Below are 13,846 nucleotides of genomic sequence, written 5' to 3' on the forward strand. Positions count from 1 at the left end.
CAAGAATCCCAGGATTCGTCATCAAAGATATATAAGCAGCAACAGTTACAAGGGACTTGAGACTTTTTGATTTGTCTGGAAGTCATGGAGAGACATCCAAGAAAATAGTGTTCTTGAGTGGTCACCCCGCCTGGGGTAAGGTTTTTAGTGCTGCTCCAGTCACCTGTTCCCCTGTACATAACCTTCACACATAGTCCTATAAGTAACCCCAGTGGCTACACAGTCCCTGTAATGAGTCCATGTGAGGGTGTACCATCCAGGAGGGTAATCCTGACATTGCCCCTCCCTATGTGGTATAGGATGGTTGGACTTTTTTTATAGTGGCAATTGCATGCTTTTTGTGATAGTATATGCAATCAAGTCTGAGATGTCTAAAAACAGAAGGTCTTAGAGGGAAAAATCTCAGGAAAACCATCTATCTTTACTTGGTATGTGGTAGCTAGTTTCTATAACAAATGGGGTAATCCTTGGGCACAGCAACAGCAAAATCTCCAAAACAGTGGATTGGTATGTTTAAAAACATGGTGAAAATTCTTAAAATGATACATATGGCTTGTGATCTGGAGAAGTGAAGAAGAACGCTACAAAGAAATCCCACACTAGCTCAAAATTGAGTATAATAAAAAGCTGTTTATTTAGGCGTAGATTTACAGATCACAATCCACTGCACGAACGGGAAACAGGAACCAAATCATGCCACTGGAAGAGAGGCCTGCTCTGCGCTTAACATTGGCATATATAGTATAATGGGTCATGCCCAAGTGGTCAGGTAACTTAAAGGCTATAGGCTTTAGGAATTCCTACAGAACCTCCACCTTTTGTTTAAATAAGAGAGTTTTAAGCCTAATACGAAATTATATACAATAGGAACAAATATCAGGTATAAAAATACGAATTACAACCAGCATAAACAATATTAAGCAAGAAACGTGATAAATGTCTCAATAATTATCCTATCCTAAGGAGTTTAAGTCTTTATGAATACCTTGGTTAAGTTCAGAGGAAAGTAACTATAACTATCTAGTCTTCAATCCCATCAAAAACCTGAGAAGTGAAATAATATTACTTGAGTAAGCAAGAAGTGCAATCAAGCAACTTCCAAAATGTGCAACAAATGACAGAGACAACTGGCTACCTGGGCAATAACCCAAAGTCTCATTTGCAACATTGGAGCAACCAGGTTCGGCTAAGGCCTAGAGTAACTGAACTCACAGATCATTTGCAAAGGCAGAAAATTTATCAAAACCATCTTACCCTGTCTTGGCAAGATTTGACAGTCTTTTTTCTTGTATCCTGTTTGTCCTGTCTGGACATCGTCGATTTTGTCAGTGGTTGATGCATGGGCAGTTCCTTGCCAAAAAGCCAGTTTTGGCAAGAAGAAAACAAATTCAAAGTGGAGTGTTTTCACTGTTCAACATTCTCTCAGGAATCAATTGGTGCTGCTGGGAGCAATACAGTCTTATGTCAAGAGAATCCTAAGTTATTTAAATGGCATATTCTACAGCTCTTTGAAGTGACTGAAAATTACCTCTCTATGCAGAATACAATCTCTATTTATCTAAAGAACCTGATTAGTATAACCATGAATATGACAAACATGAATGACTATTGACCTATAATTCTTAATACCTATATAACTTAAAGACTAAGACTTCATATTAGAATATTAATCTTTAAACAACTGTGAAACAAATAAGGACAATGACCTCAAAATGTAAAAAATGTATAAGTATCTTGATCAGAGGTAGAAATGTATATTGCAATATAATAAAAATATTCTAAAATTGTATCATTATACACAATGTCTTAAGTAGAGGCAGAAGCATGCATGTATACAATATGACAAAATAACTTTGCCTAGGTATGCAAATATTGTAGAAAAATAGGAACATAGTCAATATAATTTAAGTTTGTATCAATATACAAGAAGCTATACCAATGTAAATTGCCTATAAATAATAGCTCACAAGTATTCACTCTATTATTCACTATTATTATTAGTGTAAGTAAGCTCACAATAATCTATTATCCCATTCCATTTCCCTTTTTATAAAGAGATCCCTGAGCTTATATAATTTCCCCTCAACCCCCAACCCTATAACAATTATAATCAACCCCTAAATGATGTGCCTAACTCTAGGACAAACTTTGTTGGGAGAAGGGACATTGTCTTCTAGAATTACATCCAGTGGTCATGGAGGTGATGTTCTTTCTATGGGAACCTATGAAAGTAAAATGATGGTTATGTTCCAAGATTACTGTCTAGTATAATTGAAAATAGTCTCTGAGTATTTGGCAGGGTTTTTCTGAGGTTTCTATATAGAGTTCTGGCCAGAAAGTTGTAAAAAAGGGCACCAACTAAGCTAGGCAAGTTGGAACCATCTTGAGCAGCTGGTACCCAAAACTGGTCTTATAGTAGCACTATCAACATCATGATGTCATATCAACCAAGTGGAGCTGTTGTTGTGGGGCCCCATCTTCTTCCTGGAAACTTCAAGATTACTTCAGGAAAATTCATTGGTCATTGTGGAAACCTTAAACATTACTTGTACAGACATATATTCGATTAAAGGTACAATAGAGACAAAAATATGCATGAAAAATGTAAAATTTTTTCTAAATTACTTTTTTTTTCTGTCCCATACCATGGCACCTGAGAGGAGAGAGAAACTCTGAATTTTTGTTTCAAAAACATGCTTGGATTTAGAGAAGGACAAAACCATTGTACATCTCCAAAGGCCAGCTATATATTCATATGTGTGTGTGTGTGTGTGTGTGTTTTGATCATCTGTCCTTATAAATCATATTCCTTTTGCTTGATGATCCTTGTTGGATAGATATTATTCCTTCTGTCAGTATCCAAACATTCAGGGCTCTTGAATTTTTTTTTTGTTTTGTTTTTTGTTTTTTTTGTTTGTTTGTTTTTCGAGACAGGGTTTACCTGTGGTTTTGGAGCCTGTCCTGGAACTAGCTCTTGTAGACCAGGCTGGTCTCGAACTCACAGAGATCCACCTGCTTGAATTTTTGAAGATGTGTATTTTCCTGTAAAGATAAAGCATAACCCTGCCCCAACCCTATATGGTTTCCTTACCTTCTGTATGGTTGTCACCTATGTGGATATCATTTGTCATTCTGAAAAGGTTTCTCTTTTACAAACCAAATCTTTATGAACTTTAATGGTATCCATAACTTTTATTCTCCTGTTGAAACAAGAGCAAAATCCCTTCCCCAATGTACCACATCTTCTGACTTCCATTGTGAGGTCAACACATTCTTGAAATACACCAGTTGATTAAACTCATAAGATGTTTCCATTATACAATGTCCCTCTGCTGCTGTTGTCCCTTTCTCACTAGCGTTGAGAAAATTTAAGGTAAATAAAGCATTATATAATTTATATCTGGAGGTATTTTCTAAAACTTTCTGCTTTTTAACATATCCTTCATAGTTTGATTTGATTTTCTACAACTGTAGGATTTTTAAACCTGTAGGATTGTGTGGTATACCTATAATACATTTTACATTATAATAAGCAAAAGACAGTTCCATTTTCTTAAAGACATAAGCTGAACCATTATGTGTCTTTATTTGTTCAGGTCTCCCCATGATGACCATAACTTATAAAAAATGTGTGATTACTAAATCAAACTTTTCTGAGCTCAAAGCAGTTGCCTATTGAAAACTGTGTGGTATACCTGTAATATGTCTTATATCATAATAAGCAAAAACAGTTTCATTTTGTTAGAGACATATATGGACCATTATCATTCTTTATTTATTCAGGTCTCCCACGATGGCCATAACTTCTAAAAAAATGTGTGATTACTAAATCAGCCTTATGTCAGTCGTGTGATGTACATATTTTAATTTTCCAAATTCTGCAAAGTAGAACACATCCATCTGACAGATTTTATTCCTTTGAGTAGCCTCTGGGTTACTCCCTGCAGGTAACAGTGCTTGGTTATAGAAAGAGCAGGTTGGGCATCTCTTTATAATCTCCTTAGCTTGTTGCCATATAATAAAAAACGCTTTCTTTAAGCCTTTGTGATGACATGATGTTTCTTTTGAAATTTTAAGGCCTTCAACACATTTCCAATCAATAATCGATCAATTTCTGCATTACCTTGTGCTAGAGGACCAGGCAGACCCATATAAATTTAAATGTGTGTTATGTATATGGGACAGAGCCTATTCCTGATTATATCTTGAACCTGTATGAATAATGAAGTCAATTCTGTATCATCTGGTATAAATTCAGTGGTTTCAATATGCAAGACAAATTTTTCTGCATATTGTGAATAGTAACTATATTAAGAGGTTCGTTAAAATCTCTTAGTACCATGAGAATAGCATATAATTCTGCCTTTTGGAAAGACTTATAAAGGCTCTGTTCCACCTTACTTAAATCTTCTGATTTGTAACCTGCCTTTACTGATTTATTTGTATCAGTATAGAATGCATGGGCTCTAGTTATTTGTGAAGCTCATACAATGTGGGAAAGGATCTAAGTAGTTTTCTTTATAAGGTTAATTCTCTCACTTTTGGGATAATTGCTATTAATCTCCCCTAAAAAAATTAGCACAAGCTCTTTGGCTAGGTTCATTGTCTTCCCATAATTTTTTTTTTAATTTCATCAGTAAGTAGTAAAAGGCACTATAGTCTCTACTGGCTCTATACCTGCTAGTTGACGAAGTTATAATTAATTCAGAGACTTTTTTCACATAAGTTTTTAAATTTTTACTTGTTTTATGTGGTAAAAAATATCCATTCTAAGATAATATCTTCCCTTTTCATTAAAATTCCTGTAGTAGAAGTTCTGGAAAGGAATATGACTAAAAGCAATTAAGATTTGGATTCACCCTATCCACATGTGCCTCCTGTAATTTTTCTTCAGCAACAATCAATTCTTTTTCTGCTTCAACTGTTAATTCTGTGGGACTACTTAAGTCTTTGTTACCATCTAAGGTTTTTTTTCAATAAACTATTAGATCAGGTGTTATCCCAACAACTGGTCATAGACTGGAAATGTCTCTTAACAATCCTTGAAAGTTATTAAGAGTCTGCAATTGATCTCTCCTAATTTATGTCTTTTGTGTTCTAATTTTCTGTAAACCTATTCCCAATGACTGTGAATGACCAGACCACTTTTGACTTTGGGGCCATTGAGAGGCCCTTCAAGAGGTTTCCCAATGGTATCAGGTTGCCTGTCTGTCTTTTGTTTATCTGTATTCATTGGTCCAATGTCAGACTTTGCCACACCTTCTACATACACTTGAAGGCTGAGTCCTCTTATTATTGCCATTCCCAGAGAAGACATTATTCCTAGGAATTCTTTGTCTACAATTCCTTCTTAGATGTCCTATTCTACCACAATTAAAACAATTGGCATTTTGATGTCTCCTCATACCTTTGGAAATTGCTTCTTCTACCCAAATTCAGTATTATAGTCAAATGTCTCAATGTTCATTGTATGCATATTCTATTTAGCCATTGGTGCTGATAAAATATCTAAAGGCCCATGTATCTTTTTGATTTTTAAGTTGGCATTTTCAAAAGTCAGAGACAATAAGTACTTGTCTAGCATCTGGGTCTGTTACTCCTATTTGTACAGCCTTACTTAGTCTTTGTAAAAGGTTACTAAAGAGTTCTCTCTGGCCCTGTTTAACCCTGGGTCATGATTCAATTTGTTTTCTTAGTTCTTCAATTCTTTCCCAAGCATTTAAGCTGCTTTGTGGCATAGGAACAAGATTCGTTCATCACATAGAGCTGAGCCTATGGGTCAGCAAGTACCCTCACTAAGAATTTGATCTTGGGAAGTCTCAAGCCCTTTTGCTTTTCCATGTTGTTCTAAAATTTTACCCTCTTCTCTGAAATAGCATTTAAACATGATTTGATGTCTATCATCCAGGATTGCTGAAACTAAAAGAAGCCAGTCATGTGGTGTGGCTTTAATGCTAGAAGCCAATATCTTTACCATCTCCCTAACAAATGTGGAATGCAAACCATAAGTTATTACATCTTGCTTAATTTCTTTTAGAGCATTCATTCCTATAGAAATCCATCTACCTTCTTTGGATCCTTTTGGGACTTTAGAACTTGATGCTTTGTCAGAGAAGATACAGGGTAGGAAGCTAAAACCCTGAGTCATCTCTGACAGCTACGGGTGATATTAAATCCTGCCCTTGTACCTTCTTTCCCTGCTCATCAGCTCCAATAATTTCCTCAATCATTTCAAATCTTTTTACTACTGTCTTTTGTAAAGCCTGAATCTCCTGACCTGTATATATTTCTAGTGATTTCACTGAGGTAACTAGCCTCTGGTCCTCATTCTGCACATATAATTCCAAGGTCTGAATTTTTTTCTTTAAATATAACTGTTATCCTTGGACATTATTTGGCTAGCATGCAGATTGCCTTCCTGGAGAGATACTTTATCTGGTAACCTATCATAACTTTAAAAAAAATTTATTGTCAAATTAAACAGTATATATCCTTTTAGATAATTTCTCAGTACCTTTAGACATGGAATCAATATTGTCTGTCAAATTCATGTTACCATTTTCAATAGTTTTAATTTTTTCAGGTAACTTTTGATTTTTGATGGCATTGATCCTGTCAACTAGCTGTTCATTATTAGTCTGTAAAGACATATCATTTCTAAAATACCTCACTCTTGGTTCTGTTATCAAACCATTTTCTTAAGGATATAATATGAAGAAAAACTGAGTCCCAATATCCAATAAATGGATGCATCACAATAACAATATAAGCCTTGCAAAATACAGTCCATAGTATTAGCAAAAAAAAAAGATACTAAAGTTTCAATGCTAATGTCATTTGCCATTATATAATTTTCAAGTTTATTGATCTATTAATTACCTGTTGTGAAGTCCGGTAAATTGTTTTAGGTATACTAGTCTTTATTGTCCAGCAAGTGTCGTGGTTGCAGAGTTGCAACTAGCTGTGATGCAACCAGTGACTATACAAATGGTCCAGAGCTGCTTTAGTTTCCTGCCTTGATACTGGTTAAATACAGAGAAATATGCTTTACTTGACAAATTAAAAGCAATTAAATCAATTCTGTACATGTAGCAAGAAGCCCAGAGCTCAAAATTGAGTATAATAAAGGGTTATTTATTTAGGGGTAGACTCACAGATCACAATCAACTGCAAAAATAGGGAACAGGAACCAAATCACACTACCAGAAGGGAGGCCTGTCACGTGCTTTACATTGGCATATAGCATAAGAGGCCATGACCAAGTGGGCAATTAACTTAAAGGCTACTGGCTGCAGGAATTCCTACAGCAGAGAAGATTGTTCTGGTTTCTTTCTCTAGTGCTATGATAAAACACTAACCAAAAACAAAGATGGAAAAAATAGGTTTATTTAATATTACTACTTATAGTCTTTCATCAGGGTAAGCAAAGACAAGAACTCAAGACAGAACTTGGTGATACAAACTGACACAGAGTAAATGAAGAAACACTGCTTACTGGTTTTCTCCTTATGACTTGGGCAGCCTTATTCATTATACAATCCAAGACCACCTGCCAGGGGTGATACCATCCATATTTACCTGGGCTATCTCATACTAATCATTAAAAAAAGAAAATTCTCCACAGACATGTCTTGAAACCAATTTGTTTTTTTAATTGATTTTTATTGAGCTCTACATTTTTCTCCGCTCCCCTCTCCCCCTCTTACCTCTACCCTTCTACCCTCCCCCAAGGTCCCCATGCTCCCAATTTACTCAGGACATCTTGTCTTTTTCTGCTTCTCATGTAGATTAGAGCTATGTAAGTCTCTCTCAGTATCCTCATTGTTGTCTAAGTTCTCTGAGAATGTAGTTTTCTAGGCTGGTTTTCTTTGATTTATGTTTTAAAACAACCTATGAGTGAGTACATATAATAATTGTCTTTCTAGGTCTGGGTTGCCTCACTCAAAATAATGTTTTCTAGCTCCATCTATATTTGCCTCCAAAATTCAAGATGTTGTTATTTTTCTGCAGTGTAATACTCCATTGTGTATTACAAATACACAATGTATTTTTGACATTGTGGTACATTTTACTTATCCGTTCTTTGGTCTAGGGGCATTTAGGCTGTTTCCAGGTTCTGCCTATGGCAAAGAATACTGCTATGAACATAGCTGAGCACATGTCCTTGTGGCATGATTGAACACCCTTTGGATATATACCAAAAGTGGCATTACTGGGTCTTGAGGAAGATTGTTTCCTAATTTTCTGAGAAATTGCCACACTGACATCCAAAGGGGCTGTACCAGCTTGCATTCCCACCAGCAATACAGAAGTGTTACCTTTTCCCTACAACCTCCCCAGCATAAGTTGTCATCAGTGTTTTTAATCTTGGCCATTTATACAGGTGTAAGATGGAATCTCAGAGTTGTTTTGATTTGCATTTCTCTGATGATTAAGGATGTTGAACATTTTCTTAAGTGTCTTTCAGCCACTTTATATTCCTCTGTTGAGAGTTCTCTGTTTCGGTCTGTACTCCATTTTTATTGGATTATTTGTTCTTTTGATGACCAATTTATTGGGTTCTTTGTATATTTTGGAGATCAGACCTCTGTCGGATGTGGGGTTAGTAAAGATCTTTTCCCATTCGATAGGCTGTCATTTGTCTTGATGACCATGTCCTTTGCTTTACAGAAGCTTTTCAGTTTCAGTGGTCCCATATTTTAGTTGTTTCTCTCAGTGTCTGTGCTGCTGGGGTTATATTTAGGAAGTGGTCTCCTGTGACAATGTGTTAAAGTGTACTTCCCACTTTTTCTTCTATAAGCTTCACTCTGGTTGGCTTTATGTTGAGGTCTTTGGGCTTGAGATTTATGCATGGTGATGGATATAGTTCTGTTTTCACTCTTCTACATGTTGATATCCAGTTATGCCATCACCATTTGTTAAATTAAATATGCTTTCTTTTTTCCATTGGATATTTTTTGCTTCATTGTCAAAAATCAGGTGGTCAAAGATATGTTGATTAATATCCAGGACTTCTAATCGGTTCCATTGTTCCTCCTGTCTGTTCTTATGCCAATACCAGGCTGTTTCCAGTACTGTAGCTCTGTAGTAGGGTTTGAAGTCAGGGATTGTGATGCCTCCAGAAATTCTTTTTTTTTTTGTACAGGATTGTTTTGGCTAACCTGGGTTTTTTGTTTTTCCGTACAAAGTTGAGTACTGTTCTTTCAAGGTCTCTGAAAATTTTTGCTGGGATTGTGATGAGCATTACATTGAATCTGTAGATTGCTTTGGTAAAGATTGCCATTTTTATTATGTTAATTCTACCTACCCAAGATCATGGGAGATCTTTCCACTTTCTGATGTCTTCTTCAATTTCTTTCTTCAATGATTTAATGTTCTTGTCATACAAGTCTTCCACTTGTTTGGTTTGATTTACTCTGAGATGTTTTGTGCTATTTGTGGCTATTGTTAAGGGTGTTGTTTCTCCGATTTCTTCCAAAGCCCTTTTATCATCTGTGTACAAGAGGGCTACTAATTTTTTTGAGTTAATCTTGTATCCTACTACATTGCTGAAAGTGTTTATGAGTTGTAGAAGTTCCTTGGTAGACTTTTTGGGATTGCCTATGTAAACTATCATATCATCAGCAAACAGCAAGAGTTTGACTTCTTCTTTTCCAATTTGTATCCCCTTGATCTACTTTTGGTGTCTTATTGCTTTAGCTAGGACCTCAAGAACTATATTGAATAGTTACAGAGAGACTGGGCAACCTTGTCTTGTTACTGATTTCATTGGAATCTCTGAGAGTTTTTCTACATTTAGTTTGATGTTAGCTCTTGGCTTGCTGTATATTGCCTTTATTATGTTTAGGTATGTTCCTTGTATCCCTGTTCTTTCCAAGACCTTTAACATGAAGGGATGTTGTATTTTGTTGAAAGCTTTTATGGCACGTAATGAGATGATCATATAGATTTTATTTTTCAGTTTGTATGGTGGATTACATTGACAGATTTTCTTATGTTGAACCATCCTTGCATCTCAGAGATAAGGCCGACTTGTTCATGGTGGATGATGGTTCTGATATGTTCTTGAATTTGATTTGTCAGTATTTTATTGAGTAATTTTGCATCAATTTTCATGAGTGAGATTGGTCTGTAATTCTTTTTCTTAATTATGTCTTTTTGTGATTTGGGTATCAGAGTAATTGTAGCCTCATAAAAAGAATTTTGCACAGTTCCTTCTGTTTCTATTGTGTGGAATAATTTGAGGAGTATTGGTATTTGTTCTTCTTTGAAGTCTTGTAGAATGCTGAGCCAAAACCATATGGTCCTGGGCTTTGTTTGGTTGAAAGATTTTTGATGACTGTTTCTATTTATTCAACAGTTATAGGTCTGTTTAATTTGCTTATCTGGTGTTGATTTAATTTTGGTAAGTGATATTTATCCAGAAAGTAGTCCGTTTTCTTTAAGTTTTCCAATTTTGTGGAGTACAGGTTTTCAAAATATGACCTGATGATTCTTTTTTTTCCTCCATGACCGTTGTAATGTCCCCCTTTTCATTTCTCATTTTGTTAATTTGGATATTCTCTCTCTGCCTGTTGGGTAGTTTGGATAAGGTTTGTCTATTTTGCTGATTTTCTCGAAGAAACAACTTTTTGTCTCATTGATTCTTTGTATTGTTTTCTTTGTTTCTATTTTGTTGATTTCAACATTCAATTTGATTAGTTTCTGTTATCTAGTTCTTTTAGGTGAGTTTGCTTCTTTTTGTTCTAAAGTTTTCAAATGTTCTGTTAATTCACTATTGTGGGATTTTCTCAGTTTTTTTTATATAGGCATTTAGTGCTATGTAGTTTCCTCCTAACACTGCTTTCATTGTGTCCCATAAATTTGGGTAAGTTGTGTGATAGTTTTCATTGAATTTTAAGATTTCTTAAATTTCTCCCTTTATTTCTTCCTTGACCCACTGATGATTCAGGTGAGCATTGTTTAATTTCCATATAATTGTGGATTTTCTGGAATTAGTATTGTTGTTGACTTCTAGTTTTAAACCATGATGATCTGATAAGGTACATTAGGTCATTCCATTTTTTTTTTTGTTTTGTATTTGTTGAGGTTACCAAGTATACGGTCAATTTTTGGAAAGGTTCCATGAGGTGTTGAGAAGAAGGTATATTTTTTTCTGTTTGGAAGGAATATTCTATAGATGTCTCTTAAGCCCATTTGAGTCATAACATCTGTGAGTTCTCTTATTTCTCTGTTCATTTTTTTTGTCTGACTGACCTGTCCAGTGGTGAGAGGGGAGTATTGAAGTCTCCCACTATTAGTGTGTGGGACTTAATGTATGATTTCAGCTTTAGAAGTGTTTCTTTGACATATGAGGGTGCCCTTGTATTTGGGGCATAGATGTTTAGTATTGAGATTTCCTCTTGATGGATTTTTCCTGTGACTAATATGAAATGACCTTCTTTGTCTCTTTTGACTGATTTTAGCTTGAAGTCTATTTTGTTAGATATTAAGATAGCTACACCAGCTTGTTTCTTAGGTCCATTGGATTGGTGTATTTTTCCCCAACCCTTTACTCTGAGACAATGTCTGTCTTTGAGACTGAGATTTGTTTCTTATAGGCAGAAGAAGGATGGATTCTGATTTTGTATCCAATCTGTTAGCCTGTGGCTTTTTATAGGTGAGTTGAGTCCATTTATATTAAGGGATATTATTGACCAGTGATTTCTATCTCCTGTTAATTTAGTTTTCATTGTTGGTGATGCTAATTTGTGCATTTTTCACTTCCTTGGAATTTGCTTTTATGTCGATACCAATGCCTGGATCCCACAGAAGTCCTCTCTCAGTCCTACTCCCTCTGAGGTCCCAGACTCACACCTAGCCCTGTAGAGATCTCTCTTTCCTGCCTACTACATCAGAGGTCCCGATTCACACCCAGACTGGCAGAGGTCCTGGCTCAGGCCTGGTTCCTGGGATGTCCTAGACTCACGCCCAGACCTACAGGGGTCCTGGCTTAGGTCTACTCCTTTGAAGGTCCCAGATTCATGTCTGGACGACCCTCAGCCATTTCTGGATCTGGCTCACTCGCTCAGCGGTTTCTCCCCTGTACCTGTTCCAACGGAGATTACTGACTCTGGATCAGGTTTCTGGTTGAGACCAATTTAATAGAGGCAATTTAACCCTGCTGTGATCCTGTAGTATGTGTGTGAAGAGAGAGACAGAGGCAGAGAGAAAGAGTGAAGTGGTTGTGTAGTATGTGTGTGCAGAGTACATTTCTGTATGTACATGCCATGTAACAATTCCTTTTAATTGAAACATTCTGTCCCTTCTGGAGAGGCCAGAGAAGAACATTAGTTATCCTGTTCTTCCATTCTATACCTTATTCCTTTGACACAGGGTCTCTCACAGAAGTCAGGGCTGGGCTAATGGCAGAAAGTCCTAGCAATTCTCTTTTATCCAATATCAAAGCACAGGTATAACAGACACTTGCAACCACATTGCATCTGCATCTAGGGTTCCAAACTCATGTCTTCATAATTTCCATCAATATTTCTTAGTGAGTAGTCATCTCTCTCTCTCTCTCTCTCTCTCTCTCTCTCTCTCTCTCTCTCATATATGTTTCTGTTATATGGAGGTCTTCAGCAGAGAAAGAAGGGAAAAAAAACAGAGAGTGGCAATTCTAGGACATATGTGTGTGTGTGTGTGTGTGTGCGCGTGTGTATTCATATATATATTCCTTATACAACCAACAAAAATCACAGGATCTCTTCAAACTTTACCGCCAACCAACAGTTCTTCTCATTTAATTTATACAATTGTAAAATGGCACTTGTCAGTTGTGGTCGTTCCTTTTTTGCTTTGTTTTGTTTTTCAAGATAGGGTTTCTCTGAGAAACAGTCCTGGTTGTCCTGAAATTCATTCTGTAATCCAGACTGGCCTCAAACTCACAGAGTCCTTCTTTTATGAATTAACTTTCTCAAGATTTTATTTATAAAAATTAATAATGACATGATAGCCTGTAATCATCATGATTAAAAATATGCCTTTTCAGAACGGAGGAAGGCAGAGGAAAATTAGCTAAAATATGAAAATCCATACATCCCAGTAAGGAAAATGATTTGGATTGATACTATAGTCCCTTTCTGATATTCAAACAAAAGGCCAAAAGTGGCATTGTTTCTTTCAACTACTGCTATTCAATTTTCCTTTTTCTTCATTTATCATCTCTACTTAAAAGTGTCGAAAACAAATATTTATACCTGCAATGTTTAAACTTTTAGTTATTCTACTTCACAGAATAGAAAGGCAAACACTCTTTTCTCACCCATTGCAAGGTCTATGGCTGAGGCTTATATAACAACAAACAGAATGGTAAGTGAAAGGCATATATGCTTGTTTAATAGGTTTTAGATGACATTGGGGCTTTCAAAAATTAAGTGGAGGAATCTGTATTTTCATGGAAAAATCTTACAGATTAATTATTGGAAGACCTATTATATGACCTAATGGTGATGAACTTGGTGGGAGGAAGATGCAGCAAGGCTTATTCTTTTCCATCCTGGTATTACTGTGTGGCATTCATTTCTTCTTGGTACAAGTCAGAATTTCTGTTATATGGAGGTCTTCAGCAGAGAAAGAAGGGAAAAAAAAACAGAGAGTGGCAATTCTAGGACATATTACTTGCCTTGGAGAAGAAAGGGTAAGGATAATTTTGATGGCCTACATCAGGAGAGAAGTAGCAGGAGGAGGTCACAGAAGCATTCCTACTTCTGCTATTTCTATCAACTTTCCAAGAGCCATAGTCTGAACTTCTGTTCCCTGCATTCCATTAGCCTGTTAAGAGATTCGGAAATGTTTCCTTTAATCA

This window comes from Chionomys nivalis, chromosome X (genome assembly GCF_950005125.1).
Source record: "Chionomys nivalis chromosome X, mChiNiv1.1, whole genome shotgun sequence".
Classification (NCBI taxonomy): Eukaryota; Metazoa; Chordata; class Mammalia; order Rodentia; family Cricetidae; genus Chionomys; species Chionomys nivalis.